Below are 15,743 nucleotides of genomic sequence, written 5' to 3' on the forward strand. Positions count from 1 at the left end.
TTCTGACCAGTGTGAGGTGACATCTCATTATAGTTTTGATTTGCATTTCTCTAATAATGAGTGATGTTGAACATTTTTTCATGTATTTGTTAGCCATCTGCATGTCTTCTTTGGAGAAATGTCTGTTTAGGTCTTTTCCCCACTTTTTGATTGGGTCGTTTGTTTTTTCTGGTATTGAGTTGTATGAGCTGCTTGTATATTTTGGAAATTAATCCTTTGTCAGTTGTTTCATTTGCTATTATTTTCTCCCATTCTGAGGGTTGTCTTTTCATCTTGCATATAGTTTCCTTTGCTGTGTGAAAGCTTTTAAGTTTAATCAGGTCCCACTTGTTTACTTTTGTTTTTAATTTCATTACTCTAGGAAGTGGGTCATAGAGGATCTTATTTTGATTTACGTCATCAAGTGGTCTGCCTATGTTTTCCTCTAAGAGTTTTATAGTTTCTGGTCTTACATTTATGTTTTTAATCCATTTTGAGTTTATGTATGGTGTCAGGAAGTGTTCTAATTTCATTCTTTTACATGTAGCTGTCCAGTTTTCCCAGCACCATTTATTGACGAGTCTGTCTTTTCCCCATTATATATTCTTGCCTCCTTTGTCAAAAATAAGGTACATGGGTGCATGGCTTTATTTCTGGGCTTTCTATCTTGTTCCATTGATCTATATTTCTGGTTGTTTTTTTTTTTTTTTTTTTTTTTGCCAGTACCATACTGTCTTGATGACTGTAGCTTTGTAGTATAATCTGAAGTCAGGGAGATTGATTTCTCCAGCTCTATTCTTACTCAAGACATCTTTGGCTATTCAGGGTGTTTTGTGTTTTCATATGAATTGTGGAATTTTTTGTTCTAGTTCTGTGAAAAATGCCATTGGTAATTTGATAGGGATCACATTAAATCTGTAGAGTGTGTTTGGTAGCATGGTCATTTTCAAAATGTTGATTCTTCCTACCCAGGAACATGGACTATCTCTCCATCTGTTTATATTGTCTTTGATTTCTCTCATTAGTGTCTTATAATTTTCTGTGTACAGTTCTTTTGTCTCCTTAGGTAGGTTTATTCCTAGATATTTAATTCTTTTTGTTGCAATGGTGAAAGGAATTGATTCCTTAATTTCTCTTTCTGATTTTTCATTGTTAGTATATAGAAATGCAAGTGATTTATGTGTATTGATTTTGTATCCTGTTACTTTGCTAAATACACTGATTAGCTCTAGTAATTTTCCGATACTATCTTTAGGGTTTCTATGTCCAGTATCATGTCATCTGCAAACAGTGAGAGCTTTACTGTTTGGCCTCTTTGCCCAGTCTTTCTCTGTAGCTCCAGTCATTCAGGCACTTAAGGGCTCCTTTGCCTGGGATCTTTCTCTGTTGTTCAGTGCATCAGGCACATAGAGGGGCCCCCTGGCTGGGATCCTATTCTGTAAAGTGCGTCAGGCATTTGATGGGCCAGCCTCTCTGTTGTTCTGCTGCTGATGCTGGTGTGTGGGGAGAGAGAGGCTATGGTGATGGCTCCACCCCCTACGTGTGACAGCAGTATCGCCTTGCTTCCATGGCTGCCTGGCTTTCCTCCACCACCATTTCCCACCACAATCTCCTTCCTCATATTCCCTTGATCTGTCTTTTCACAGTCAACAGCAGCCCTTGCCTTGGGTTTCCTCTACAATCCCTAAACTCCAGCTCCTAGCCACTGTGCCTTCCAGGGGACCTGTGTCCCTGTCCGGAGTGTGTATGGCTGCAACAAGGACTGTCTGATTCTCATTCCATTTATGCTGCCACAGATCAGCTGTTTCACTCTCAGCCTTAAATGCTTCTCCTCTGACTCAGACAATTGCCCTGATGTGGGGATCGGACCCCTGCTTCAGTTCCCCCACCCACTGAGGGCAGGTCCAGTCTTACTAACACTCCTGTTTTCCCCCTTGTTTCTTTGTCCTACTGAGGTTTGCGTGGTTCTATATATTCTTTGCCACTCTCAGCTGGTGTTCTGCATGCACTTTTGTGTCTGAAGGTGTATTCCTGAAGTATCTGTTGAAAGAGATGTACTCCACATCCAACTACTCCTCCGTCATCTTGTTCTCCCTTTCTCTCCTTGTTATTTTTTGGAACTCTGCATTCTGATGGGTATATCTTTCCTTTGCTCCTTTGCCTTTAGCTTCTCTTCTTTTCTCAGCTATTTGTAAGGCCTCTTCAGACAACCATTTTCCTTTTTGCATTTCTTTTTCTTGGGAATGGTCTTGATCACTGTCTCTTGTACACTGTCACAAACCTCCATTCCATAGTTCTTTAGGCACTCTGTCTATCAGATCTAATCCCTGGAGTCTATTCATCACATCCACTGTGTAATTGCAAAGGATTTGATTTAGGTCATACTTGAATGGTCTGGTGGTTTTCCCTAGTTTATGCAATTTAAGTCTGAATTTTGCAATAAAGAGTCATGAACTGAGCAACAGTCAGTTCCTGGTCTTGGCTTTGCTGACTGTATAGAGCTTCTCCATCTTTGGCTGCAAAGAGTATAATCAATCTGACTTCAGTATTGACCATCTGGTGATGTCTGTGTGTAGAGTCTTCTCTTGTGCTATTTGAAGAGGGTGTTTGCTATGACCAGTGCATTCTCTTGGCAAAACTCTGTTAGTCTTTGCCCTGCTTCATTTTGTACTCCAAGGCCAAATTTGCCTGTTACTCCAGGTTTCTCTTGACTTCTTACTTTTGCATTCCAGTCCCCTATGATGGAAAGGGCATCTTTTTGGGGTGTTAGTTCTAGAAGGTCTTGTAGGTTTTCATAGAACCATTCAACTTCAGCTTCTTCAGCATTACTAGTTGGGGCATAGGCTTGGATTCCTGTGATATTGAATGGTTTGCCTTGGAATTTTGTTTTATACAACATTTGCTTCCTTGGTTAAATTTATTTCTAAGTATTTTATTGTTTTTTATTATAATTGTAACTGGGATAAGTTTTTAAATTTCTTTTTCAGATGTTTCATCATTTGTATATGGAAATGCAACTGTACGTTGCATTTCTGTACGTTGATTTTGTATTCTCCACCTTTACAGAAATTGATTACTTCCAATCATTTTTTGGCTGAGTCTTGGAGATTTTCTCTATAAAAAATTATGTTGTCTGCAAAAAGTAATAATTTTATTTCTTCCTTTCTAATGTGGATGTCTTTTATTTCTTTGTCTTGCATACTAGACCTAGTTAGGACTTTCATTACTTTTCTGAGTAAGAGTGGTGAGGATGGGAATCCTTGTCTTATTCCTGTTCTTGGAGGAAAGGCTTTCCATTTTCCTTCATTGAGCATAATGTTAACTGTGCATTTGTCATATATGACGGATATATCTTTATTATATTGATGCATGTTCCTTCTAGGAGAAGGGAATGGCAACCCTCTCCAGTATTCTTACCTGGAGAATTCCTTGGATGGACAGAGGAGCCCAGCTGGCTAAAGTCCATGTGGTTGCAAAGAGTCCAACACGACTGAGCTACTAAGCACAGCACAGCACGTGTTCTTTCTACACCCAATTTGTTAAGGTTTTTGTAGTGAAAGGATATTATATTTTGTCCAATGTTTTTCTGTGTCTGTTGAGATGATCATGTGATTTTTACCTTCCTTTTATTAATGTGATCTGTTACTTTATCAATTTGCATATGTTGAACCATTCCAGGGATAAATTTCTCTTGATCATGGCATATAACCTTCTAATATGTCTTGAATTTGGTTTGCTAATATTTTGTTGAGAATTTTTGCATTCATATTTGATCAGAGATATTGGTCTATAGATTTCTTTTCTTGTGGGTTTCTTTTCTGGCTTTGGAATCAGGGTAATGCTGACCTCAAAATATGTGTTTGGGAATCTCCCTTTCTTCTCAATTTTATGAAAGAGTTTGAGAAGGATTGATGTTAATTCTTCTTTAAATATTTGGTCAAATTTTCCAGGGAGCCCTCTGGTCCCGGTTTTCTGTGGTGGGACACAGTGATTATTGATTGAATCTGGTTATTAAATATTGTTATATTCAGATTCTATTTTTTGTCTTGATTGAGTCTTGATAGGTCATGTATTTCTAGAACTTTACCCATTTCTTCTTCTCAAATTTATGCAATTTGTTGGCTAATATTTGCTATTAGTAATCTTATTTCTGTATTAGTATTTCTATTAGTATCTATGTATTTATGTAGTGTTAATTTAATGTCTCTTCTTTCATTTCTAATTTTATTTGTATTTTCTCTCTCTTTCTTAGTTAAGCTAAAGCTTGGTCAATTTTGTTTATCTTTTTGGGAAAGCTCTTACTTTGTTGGTCCTATTGTTTTTCTGTCCTCTATTTCATTTATCTTTCCTCTGATCTTTATCTTTTCCTTCCTCTGCTAAATTTGAGCTTAATTTATTCTTTTTTTCTCGTTTCTTGAGATATAAAGTTAGGTTGTTTACTTGAGGTATTTCTAATTTCTTTTTTAATTTATTTGTTTTTAATTGGAGGATAATTTCTTTATAATATTGTGTTGGTTTCTGCCATATATCAGCATGAATCATCCATAGGTATGCATATGTTCCCTCCCTCCTGAACTCCCCACCCCATCCCACACATCTAGGTTGTCACAGAGCACCAGGTTTGAGCTTGCATCACACCACAAATTCCCATTGGTTGTCTACTTTACATATGGCAAACAAAATATATACATCGATGCTACCTTCTCAACTCTCCTTCCCTCACTGTATTCACAAGTCTCTTTTTGTCTCTGTCTCCATTGCTGCCCTACAAATAGGTGCATCAGTACCATCTTTCTAGATTCCACATATTTGCATTAATATATGATAATTTTTCTCTTTTTGACTTACTTTATTCTGTGTAATATGCTCTAGGTTCATCCACCTAATTAGAACTGAATCAAATGTGTTCCTTTTTAAGGGAACGCAAATGTGTGTTAAGTCACTTTAGTTGTGTCTGTGACTCTGTGGACTGTGACCCACCAGGCTCCTCTGTCCATGGGATTCTCCAGGCAAGCATACTGGAGTGGACTGCCATGCCATCCATTAGGGGATCTTCTTGACCCAGGGATCAAACCTGCATCTCTTATGTCTCCTGTATTGGCAGGCAGATTCTTTACCAGTAGCATTACCTGGAAAATCCTTTATATGGTTGAGTAATATAAAAATATAGAATGCTTCATAAATTTGAAAAGCATCCCATGTTCACTGATTAGAAGACTTAATGCTAAGCTAAGATGGAAGTACCTCCCAAATTGATCAATAGGTTGCATGCAATCCCTATCACAATTCAGCTGGCTTTTTGGGCAGAAATTGTAGACATTTTAAACCATTTTTAAAATGTAAAGCATATGTTTGATCCAAAGGAATGGACTCAAATGATTTCATTTGGAAAAAGTAAATTGCTTACAAATCTACAGTATATCAGATACTATTTGAAGTTCAGGAGATTAAGCAATGACTAGGACAAAATCTCTGCCTTTCTGGTGGTTTATAGTCTGGCTATATAATTTTTAATGTATAGTTTTACTCTTTGTGGTTATAATATCTGTATTTTTATGTTTAACAAAAAGCAACATTTAGCATAATTTTTTCCTTTTCATACTTCAACATTTTTCAACATTTAGTTTTGAAATTTATTTTCACTTATGAAAAAATAATTGTTTACCAGTCTCCTTTATCTTATATTCCATTCTTCAGTCTATTATGAAGTTTTTGTTTATTTCACTGTGCCGACACTACAGTTCCTTGACTCGTGCCCCCTGAAGTGTGAGTACTGGACCAACAGGGAAGTCTCTACAATGTTTTACTTTTAATGGGTTTATAATTTGCTTTAATATCTATCTATTAGGGAATTTTTTACTATAATGAAGTGGTTAAAATACCATTCTAATATAGTTACAATTTTCTAACTTTGACTTTTTTTCACCTATACCAGAATGTTGTGTACTGTCCTATGTTTTTATGTCACTTGCATCATTTCATTTCAAACTAAAGAACTCCATTCAGCAGATCTAGTGGTGGTGAGCTCCCTCAGCTTTTGTTTGTCTTTAAAAAAGCCTTTATTTCTTCTTCATGCATAAAGGATAACTATGCCAGATATAGTATTCTTGGTTGGCAGCTTTTCCTCTTTCCACACTTTGAATATGTTATTCCACTCTCTCCTGGCCTCAGCAGAATTTCTGAGAAATTCACTGATAGTCTAATGTGATCCTTTGTAGGTAATTTTCTTTATCACTATTTTTTGACAATTTCATTGTAATGCATCTTGGAAAAGGTCTTTTTGCATTGAGAAAACAGGTGTTTTATTAACTTTATGGATGTCCAATTCTTTCCTCAGGTTTGGAAATTTCTCGTCTTCAAATAAACTTTCTGGGTCCTTCTCCCTTTCTTCTTCTGGTAAACCATCTATACTTTTATCTATATTTCCAATCAAATTTGATAAATCTTGTAGAGTTTCTTCACTTTTTAGAAACCTAATCCTCTCCCAACTGAATTATCACTTATTCTTTCTTCCATCTGATCTGCCCTGTTACCTGTGCTCTCCAATACATGCTGTGTTACATTCATTGAATTCCTCAGTTCCAGAATCTTCGTTTGGTTCTCTTTTATAACTTCAATTTCTTTGGGAAAGAATTCCTGTTCAATAATTTTATTCTTGAGTTCATTAAATTGCCTGAGTTTTCTTGTAGCTGGTTAGATTTCTTCATAACAGCTATTTTGAATTCCCTATCTCTTAGGTACCAATATTCGGTGTCTTTAAGTTTGGTTGCTAGAGAATTCTCATTTTCTTTTTGTAAGGAAAATTATCATATTTCCTTTATTTTTCATAGTGTTTGATAGAAGAAAAGTTATGACCAACCTCGATAGCATATTGAAAAGCAGAGACATTACTTTGCCAACAAAGGTCTGTCTAGTCAAGGCTATGGCTTTTCCAGTAGTCATGTATGGATGTGAGAGTTGGACTGTGAAGAAAGCTGAACGCTGAAGAATTGATGCTTTTGACCTGTGGTGTTGGAGAAGACTCTTGAGAGTCCCTTGGACTGCAAGGAGATCCAACCAGTCCATTCTGAAGGAGATCAGCCCTGGGATTTCTTTGGAAGGAATGATGCTAAAGCTGAAACTCCAGTACTTTGGCCACCTCATGTGAAGAGTTGACTCATTGGAAAAGACTTTGATGCTGGGAGGGATTGGGGGCAGGAGGAAAAGGGGACGACAGAGGATGAGATGGCTGGATGACATCACTGACTCGATGGACATGAGTTTGAGTGAACTCCGGGAGATGGTGATGGACAGGAAGGGAGGCCTGGCGTGCTGCGATTCATGGGTCGCAAAGAGTCGGACACGACTGAGCGACTGAACTGAACTGAACTGAACTGATAGTATGAGTTTCTGCTTTCATACTGTTTACATTGGTTCTTACATTTCAACAGGCTGACAATTAGAAACCTTCCCTGGCGGCTCAGACAGTAAAGAATCTTGCAATGTGGGAGACCTGGGTTTGATCCCTGGGTTGGGAAGCCCTCTGGAGAAGGGAAAGGCTACCCACTCCAGTATTCTTGCCTGGAGAATCCCCTGGACAGAGGAGCCTGGTGGGTCCACGGCATCACAGTCAGACAGGAGTAAGCAACTCTTTCCAACTTTCAACCTTTGCATTCCAGAAGGTGGCGCAATTGCTCATTTAAAAAATTTCTATTGAGCTGGTTCTAGGAGCTGCACTCAAGGGCACAGGCAAGGAACCCTCAGCAGAATGCGGAGAGGTGTGGCTTTCTCATCTGGGATTTTGGGGGTGCCCACAGGCCTCACAGGGGACTTCCAGAATTCAGAGGTGGACATCCTGCTGAAGGCCCCAAGCATACAGCAAGAAATGTGTTCCTTCAAGGCCCTTTGATATTCTTATCTGACTCCTTCCCCTTTCTTCTCTCACTCCAGTCACAGACGTCCGTCCCTCCTCAGAAATCTGAGCTCTGTTAGAGAGAAGTGGGTCCCTCCAGCTACAAGGAGTGCAGTCAAGCAGTCGTCTCTCACCACCTTTGCTTTCTACCTCCTCTGCTGGACAGGCAGCTGCTGCAGGGGCTCAGTGCCCAGGGTGCTGCTGTGTCACGCTAGGGAAGGGGATTGCCCTTTCCTCCCTCTCCTCTGCTGCCAAACTCGTCTCTGTCTTGCGCTGATGGCACGTCAGGTTCTCCCAACAGGCAAGCTGGACCTCCACAAAATATCTCCTGTGGGTGTCTGCCCAGCTTTGCACTCTCCAGGCTTCCATTTTCCCAATTACAGTGAGTAGGGTGGGGCAGGCTTACTGACTCTTTGATTTGCAGCCCCCTCCAAGGTCCTGCTTGGGTGCTAAGTCGATTCAGCCATGTCCAGCTCTGTGCAAGTCCATGGACTGTAGCCCTCCAGGTTCTTCTGTCCACGGGGATTCTCCAAGCAAGAATATTGGAGTGGGTTGCCATGCCCTCCTCCAGGGGATCTTCCCAACCCAGGGATCAACCTGTGCCTCTTATGTCTCCTGCACTGGCAGGCGAGTTCTTTGCTACTAGCACCTGCTGGGAAGCCCATGGCGTCCTAATTTACTGCACAGAGACTCCTGTTCAGTTATCAATGTCCAATTAATTGTAAATCAATGGGAAGAGAAAAAAGGAACAACTCAAACCACATGATGCTGATGTTGCTATACTTCTTATGCTTTGATAGGATTTTAATAACCAGACAGGAGTCTCTATGTGATCATTTGTTTTCTTATTCTTTTTACCAGAGATATTTTAAAGATAAGCATGAACTGGACAAGGTTCTATCATTTGCAATATTGAAAAATAAGTCCCAGGCATGCATTGAGATCCTAAACTGAGCTAGCTGCCCTAAAGAAGTTGCTAAAACCCTGGCTAATTGGAATTAGCTGTTTGTCTTCCATTTTCTGACCATGACAGACCCATCTGTCCACTGGAGAAATACTGACTCAAAACCTTGCGACTAGAAATAAGATTTTAGGTGGTAGTCCAACCCTGGCAGTCCAGTGGTTGAGACTTCGCCTTCCAATTGCACGAGGTTCACGTTCAATCCCTGGTTAGGAAGCTAAGATCCCACATGTCTCGTGGCCAAAAACCTAAGACATAGAACAAAAACAACATTATAACCAATTCTATAAAGACTTTTAAAATGGTCCACATCAAAAAGAGAGGCACATGACTACTCCAGAGGTAGTATTCCTCCTTCCCCTGAGTGAGCTCTCCCTGGCCAACTAAGAACAGGTACACGAAGCAAACAGCCAAGAGTAATGACATGTTCATATGCAGATCTGCCCACAAACAGGAGCTCAAGGAAGAGGGCTTTGCTCATCTGAGTTACTATGCCTCTATCCAACAGCCATAGCATCCTCTTCTAAAACAGTTTCTTCACAGACTTTTGTAACTAGTTTCCCTGGCATGGGTTCTTTTCAACAACCACATCCCAGACTTTGTCAGGGTAGTTAAGGCTATTTGACCTGTCTCTCTCTTCCCTGGTTTCTGGTATCTAGGGCTGCTGTGTAGCAGTGGGTTCCTGAGCCAAGAAATTACAGCTCCAGTAGTAACCCAGAGGAAGCTGGTGTCTTATTGGGCTACTTCTGCATCATTCTATCACTTATGCCAGAAAGATCTAGAACATACTCTTTCAGCATGTCCAACATTCCTGAATTAAATCCCTTCCTAATTTAAATAAATAAATAGAAATAAATACACACATGCACAAACATACAAAAGATAAATCCTTTCCTAATTAAAACACCTTATTTTTTTAAAACCCAATTCAAATGTCTCTTTCTTTTTGAAAGCTTCTTGCATCTCCAAGAAAACATTTTTCATTCTTTAATTTCGTTAACATTTCGTATCTTTTTTTTTTTTTTTAGTGCTGACCACAATAGTTATTGGGCTTCCTAGGTGGCACTAGTGGTAAAAAAAAAAACTCACCTGCTGATGTAAGAGATGTAAGAGACCACATCTTTGATCCCTGGATCTGAAAGATCCCCTGGAAGAGGGCATGGCAACCCACTCAAGTATTCTTGCCTGGAGAATCCCCATCAACAGGAGAGCCTGGCAGGTTACAATCCATGGGGTCTCAAAAGAGTTGGACATGACTGAAGCAACTTAGCGTGCATGCACAATAGTTATTGGTAGGGCTGTCTTTTCAAAGTTATTGAATCATGAGTTCCTTCAGCACAGGAACCAGTCTGGCTTCTAATACCATCCTAAATTTAGAATAGTTCCTTAAACACAGTAAACGATTAATAAACATTGGTTTAAATACTTGAATTGGAGTTTGGCTTTTAAAAGTGTAAAGATTTGTTACAGAAGAAAGCTGAAACTTAAAGAAGACACAGCCTACAAAAATGGCCATAGGTGAAAAAGCTTAATTGCTCAGTCATGTCTGATTTTTTGCGACCCCATGAACTGTAGCCCACCAGGCTTCCCTGTCCATGGAATTCTCCAGGCAAGAATAGTGGAGTGGGTTGCCATTTCCTTCTTGGGAATCAAACCTGCATTTTCTGCATCGCAGGCAGATTCTTTATTGTCTGAGCCACCAGGGAAGCTCAAAAAAGGGCACAACAAACAGAAAAGGAAACACAACTTGCCCTCATGGAACACAAATAAGGAACACTGATTATCCTTCTGTTCTCATCAACAACAACAAAGAGATTCAGTTCAGTTCAGTTCAGTTCAACTCAGTCGCTCAGTCGTGTCCGACTCTTTGCGACCCCATGAATCACAGCACACCAGGCCTCCCTGTCCATCAGCGTCTCCCAGAGTTCACTCAGACTCACGTCCATCGAGTCTGTGATGCCATCCAGCCATCTCATCCTCTGTCTTCCCCTTCTCCTCCTGCCCCCAATCCCTCCCAGCATCAGAGTCTTTTCCTTTTTTTTTTTTTTTTTTTTTTTGAGTCTTTTCCAATGAGTCAACTCTTCGCATGAGGTGGCCGAAGTACTGGAGCTTCAGCTTTAGCATCATTCCTTCCAAAGAAATCCCAGGGTTGATCTCCTTCAGAATGGACTGGTTGGATCTCCTTGCAGTCCAAGGGACTCTCAAGAGTCTTCTCCAACACCACAGTTCAAAAGCATCAATTCTTCGGCACTCAGCCTTCTTCACAGTCCAACTCTCACATCCATACATGACCACAGGAAAAACCATAGCCTTGACTAGGCGGACCTTAGTCGGCAAAGGAATGTCTCTGCTTTTGAATATGCTATCTAGGTTGGTCATAACTTTTCTTCCAAGGAGTAAGCATCTTTTTATCAAGACTATAGGTTCTGGTTCAATGACCACGTAGATGGATCCTTCGCATGCCTCCGCCAGTGGACACATAAAATCTATATATGGAATAGCTATATATGGAATAATTGACACTAAAAAACAAAACCAGGAACTGAAAGTAGCTGAGTGACTTCTGTGTTTTGGGCAAACTAGGAAAATACCCACTTCGAAGTGGTCAGGAGAGGCTGAGACACAGTCCTGCCATAAACCCCACCCCTGGCACGATCACCCACAATCAGGAGAAAACTCTCACAAACCCAGGATTCTCCCTGAGGAGTGAAGGGCTTGAAACCCACAATTGGCACTCTAATTTTTAAGAATTATACCTGAGAGACAAGCCCCTAAAATATATAGTTTTGAAAGTCATGAGACCTACAAGGAATAGAGAACTGAGAATCTGTTCTTAAAGGACTTGCCCATGCAGATTCACCCATCCGAGGACCCAGCACAGAAGCCGACTGAAAGGTGCCCAGACTTTCTGTGAAAGATGCTTGTTTGCTCAGCTTACACCATTAGCCTGAGGGACAGGCATCTACTGTAACATACATCTAGGGGCCTACTGAAATAGTCTCCAAAGACAAAGCTTGGTGTGTGCCATTTTAGCTCTCTCTTTCTGCTCTGCTCTGTAATAGCTTACTAGTTATTGTTTAGTCACTAAGTCACGTCTGATTCTTTTCTGACCCCACAACTGTAGCTCACCAGGCTTTTCTGTCGATGGGATTTTCCAGGCAAGAACACTGGAGTGGATTGCCATTTCCTTCTCTGGGGGATCTCCCTCACCCAGGGATTGAACCTGTATGTCCTGCTTGGTAGGCAGATTCTTTACCACTGAGCCACCATGTACCACCTAGAAATTTGTACTCTTGCGTTGTGCCTGGGTTTTTATGGCTGGGGCTTAGTGTGAGATCTTTGATTACTTGGCTCCAGTGGCCAGCAAAGCTTTGAAAGGTTGTTGCTGAATGAAAAGATGCCAGAATTCTTGGCCTCCAGAGGAGAAGAATTCAATCTGGGGCCAGAGACAAGGCTTGATAGCTCAGAGCTTTTGTGTAATAAAGTTTTATTAAAGTATAAAGGAGATAGAGAAAGCTTCTGACATAGGCATCAGAAGGGGGCAGAAAGAGTACCCCCCTGCTAGTCTTCAGCTGTATGTTATATAGTCACTAATAGTCTGTTAATGAAAGAAAGGACTGACTTAAAACTCAGAATGGCACCAGGCCTCTCACCCATAAGATGCATTTTGGGATAATCTTGGCACCAGACGATTCATCCTGGGCCATAAAATGATTAACCTGAATCGTGTAGAAGGACAGATTACCATAAAAGTGGTTTTGTTTACATAGATTAGGGAAACAATATCTGAATATAACATACTGGTTTGTCAAGTAGGTTCTGAGCCATTAGGCAGAACTGACTTGAAGACAGAGTTTGGAGTAAATGCATAGCACATTAGCATAGTTTAAGAAGAAAAATGCATTGGTTATCTCAAGGTTTGATGCTGGGGTCCAGCCCCGGTGGATCCAGGGAATTCGAGGCGGGGACGGCGTCGGCGCGAGAAAAACTTATTTGTTTATTAATATAAGATTAGATTAGGAAGAAAATAATATAGTAGGAAATTTAGGTGGAGAGAAGAGGCTGAATAACTTGGATTATGTGGAAGACCAATAAAGTTCCAGACAAGGAGCTTGCACCATCTACGTTAGGCCACTGGCGTCCGTTTGAATATCAGAGAGTGCCCCGCCTTGGGCTCTCTCTCTTACCGATCTTAGAAGGCGGGACAAATAAGTAGACATGATGAGCCTCCCTGCTCCAGATAGGAATTCAGCTGGAAAAAGAAAAGAACGACATGGGGAAGCCCAGCATCGGTGCAAGACTCCAAAAACTGTTTTTCAAAATCAGTTTATATACCCCAAGTTGTACATAAAGAAATAGAGTTATGCAGGGGCAGCTGTCCTGACCTTCATTGAGACAAAGCTTTCTTTTTGTATACCCTCCCGTATACAAAAGGTCTCAGGTGGTTTACATTATCTTCTGGCCAAGAGGCTTGTTAACATTTTTATGGCTCTCTTCCTGGATAATTGTCCAGAAAACTCCTTTTCCCTAGAAGTGTTTTTTCTTTACTCTGCATCACCCTCAAAGTACAAAAAAGTTACATTCCTATAGAACAAAGGTGCAGCGGGGTTATAACAAAGAAAGTACTTAACTCAAAGATCTAGTGTTGCTAATAACAGGTCTACTACCTGTTTTTCTATATACCAACTATACCTAAAAATAAAAGATATGAAAATTTGGCAGCAAGTATTGGCTCAACAAATGAAACCTTTAATCAGTCCTATTCTAATGATTTTGACTCCTCAGAGGCCTCAACTTTCCTAGGATGTTTTAAGCTTCCTGTGCCTCCCGCAGTCGGGAGGCCTCAAACAATCACATGCGCAGCTGTACGAGTCTGCAGGCAGGCTAAAAAGCCATCAGAGGGGTTTTTGGATTGAAACACTCGTATTATGCCCAGGAGATTTATTATCTAAAAGCTCTAATTTTTTCCAGAGAAAGGTGGTGAGGGGACAGTCCCCTGTTAATGACAGAAGAGTAGGTGGAAAGCATAACATAGTAAAGCAGGCAGATTCTGGTCTTGGGGGGTGGATGCTCAGGAATTTCCAGGGGGAAATCCCTGAAGCCGAACACGTCCTTGCCTTTTGTCAGGCTTCCTTCCGCATGACCTTGTCATGGGTGGGATTCCTCACGCTGGCTCCCTGCAGTTTGAGAATAGTTAACTTCAGGTGAAACCAGGCGTTATTATGGCAACATAGTATTTTAAGAGAAACCTCCTTTTAAATTTGTATAGAGAAGAAAAAAATATCGCTACTTTGTTTCCTCCTGCCCCTTAGTTCAGTTCAGTTCCGTTGCTCAGTCGTGTCCAACTCTTTGCGACCCCACGAATCACAGCACGCCAGGCCTCCCTGTCCATCACCAACTCCCGGAGTTCACTCAGGCTCGTGTCCATCGAGTCAGCCTGCCCCTTAAGAGAGAGAAAAACGTCTGAAACTTGTAGGCTATTTCCTCCTTTTGGAGACCCCTGGCCTTCCTGCCTGTTACCCTCTCAGCTTCAGATTGTGAGTCCCCTGAGGCTGTTACAAACAGAGGGGCAGTTCTTAGCCATCCACCACCTGCAGGTAGTAGCACCGGCCGCTTATTGAAATACAGGCTCAGCCTTTCAGTGAAAGAGGCCTATTTGCTCATCCTGGAGCTTTGGCCTGAGGGGCAGGCTTCTGGTTTGGCACACATTTAGAGGCTGCCGAAGTCTTCAGGGACTGGAGCTGCTGGGTGCTATCTTGGTGCTCTCCCTGGGTCTCACTCCTGGGCTTTATTGGGGGTTCGGACAGTAAAGAATCTGCGTGCAGTGCAGCAGACCTGGGTTTGATCCCTGGGTCAGGAAGATCCCCTGGAGAAGGGAATGGTTACTTTAGTATTCTTGGCTGGAGACTTTCATGGACCGAGGAGCCTGGTAGGCTACGGTCCTTGGGGATCACAAAGAGCTGGACACGACTGAGTGACTTTTTTTTTTGAGTCTTACTCCATACTGCTGATATCTCCCAGAGAGGAGCTTGCACTGTCATCTGGAGTTCCACTTTAGTGGCTGCAGCCCAGCAGACACTTTTAGATGGCCTGGTTCTGGTGGTGAGTGGGGCGTATGCTTATGGATCCCGCAGGACTGTAACCAACAGGGAAAGAGCTTTTCAACAGCTAACACCTTCAGGACTCAGCACAGAGGCAACAGACTGAGGGAGGAGCCCCGAGGCCTGTTAGCCTTTCTGCACAGCTGTGGCCTGAGGGCCAGGCTTCTAATGAAACACACATCTAACAGCTGACTGTAAGTCCATCCAGAGACCTCAAAGGGCAAGTCCTATGTCACAGTCTTCCTCCTCTGCTGAGTCCCAGCAGCTGGTACATGTATCTGGTGCCCAGTTGTGTGTGGGGGGTGGGGGGATGGGGGGGTGGGGCTGGTGTACTTCCCTGGAAGCTGCCCCTTGATTGCCTGGATCGGATGGCCAGTAGACCCTGTGTTCATGAACTCAGGGGGATGGTAGCAAAGAAAGAAACAGTTCCAAACTGGCCATCACCCCATCGCTCAGCCCACAAGGAGAACACAGAAATGCCCGACTCCTGTTGCAAATTAATTCATCAAGAAGGAGCACTGTTGAGGAGCGGCCAAGGTGGTGAAGTATGACAGCTATTTACAGAGAAACTATTGATAAGAAAAACCAGAAGACAGGCAGAACGGGCATGAAGGATCTTCTACAACTAAAAATACAAAGAAGGAACCTCAACAAGACAGGTGGGTGGGGTAGAGTAATGATACAGTCATGTTCGACTTTTTTGCGACCCCATGGACTGTAACCCGCCAGGCTCCTCTGTCCATGGAATTCTCCAAGCAAGAATCCTGGAATGGGTTGCCATCCCCTTCTCCAGGGATATTCCCCACCCAGG

Source organism: Oryx dammah, unplaced genomic scaffold (assembly GCF_014754425.2).
Source record: "Oryx dammah isolate SB20612 unplaced genomic scaffold, SCBI_Odam_1.1 HiC_scaffold_17, whole genome shotgun sequence".
In the NCBI taxonomy this organism is placed as follows: Eukaryota; Metazoa; Chordata; class Mammalia; order Artiodactyla; family Bovidae; genus Oryx; species Oryx dammah.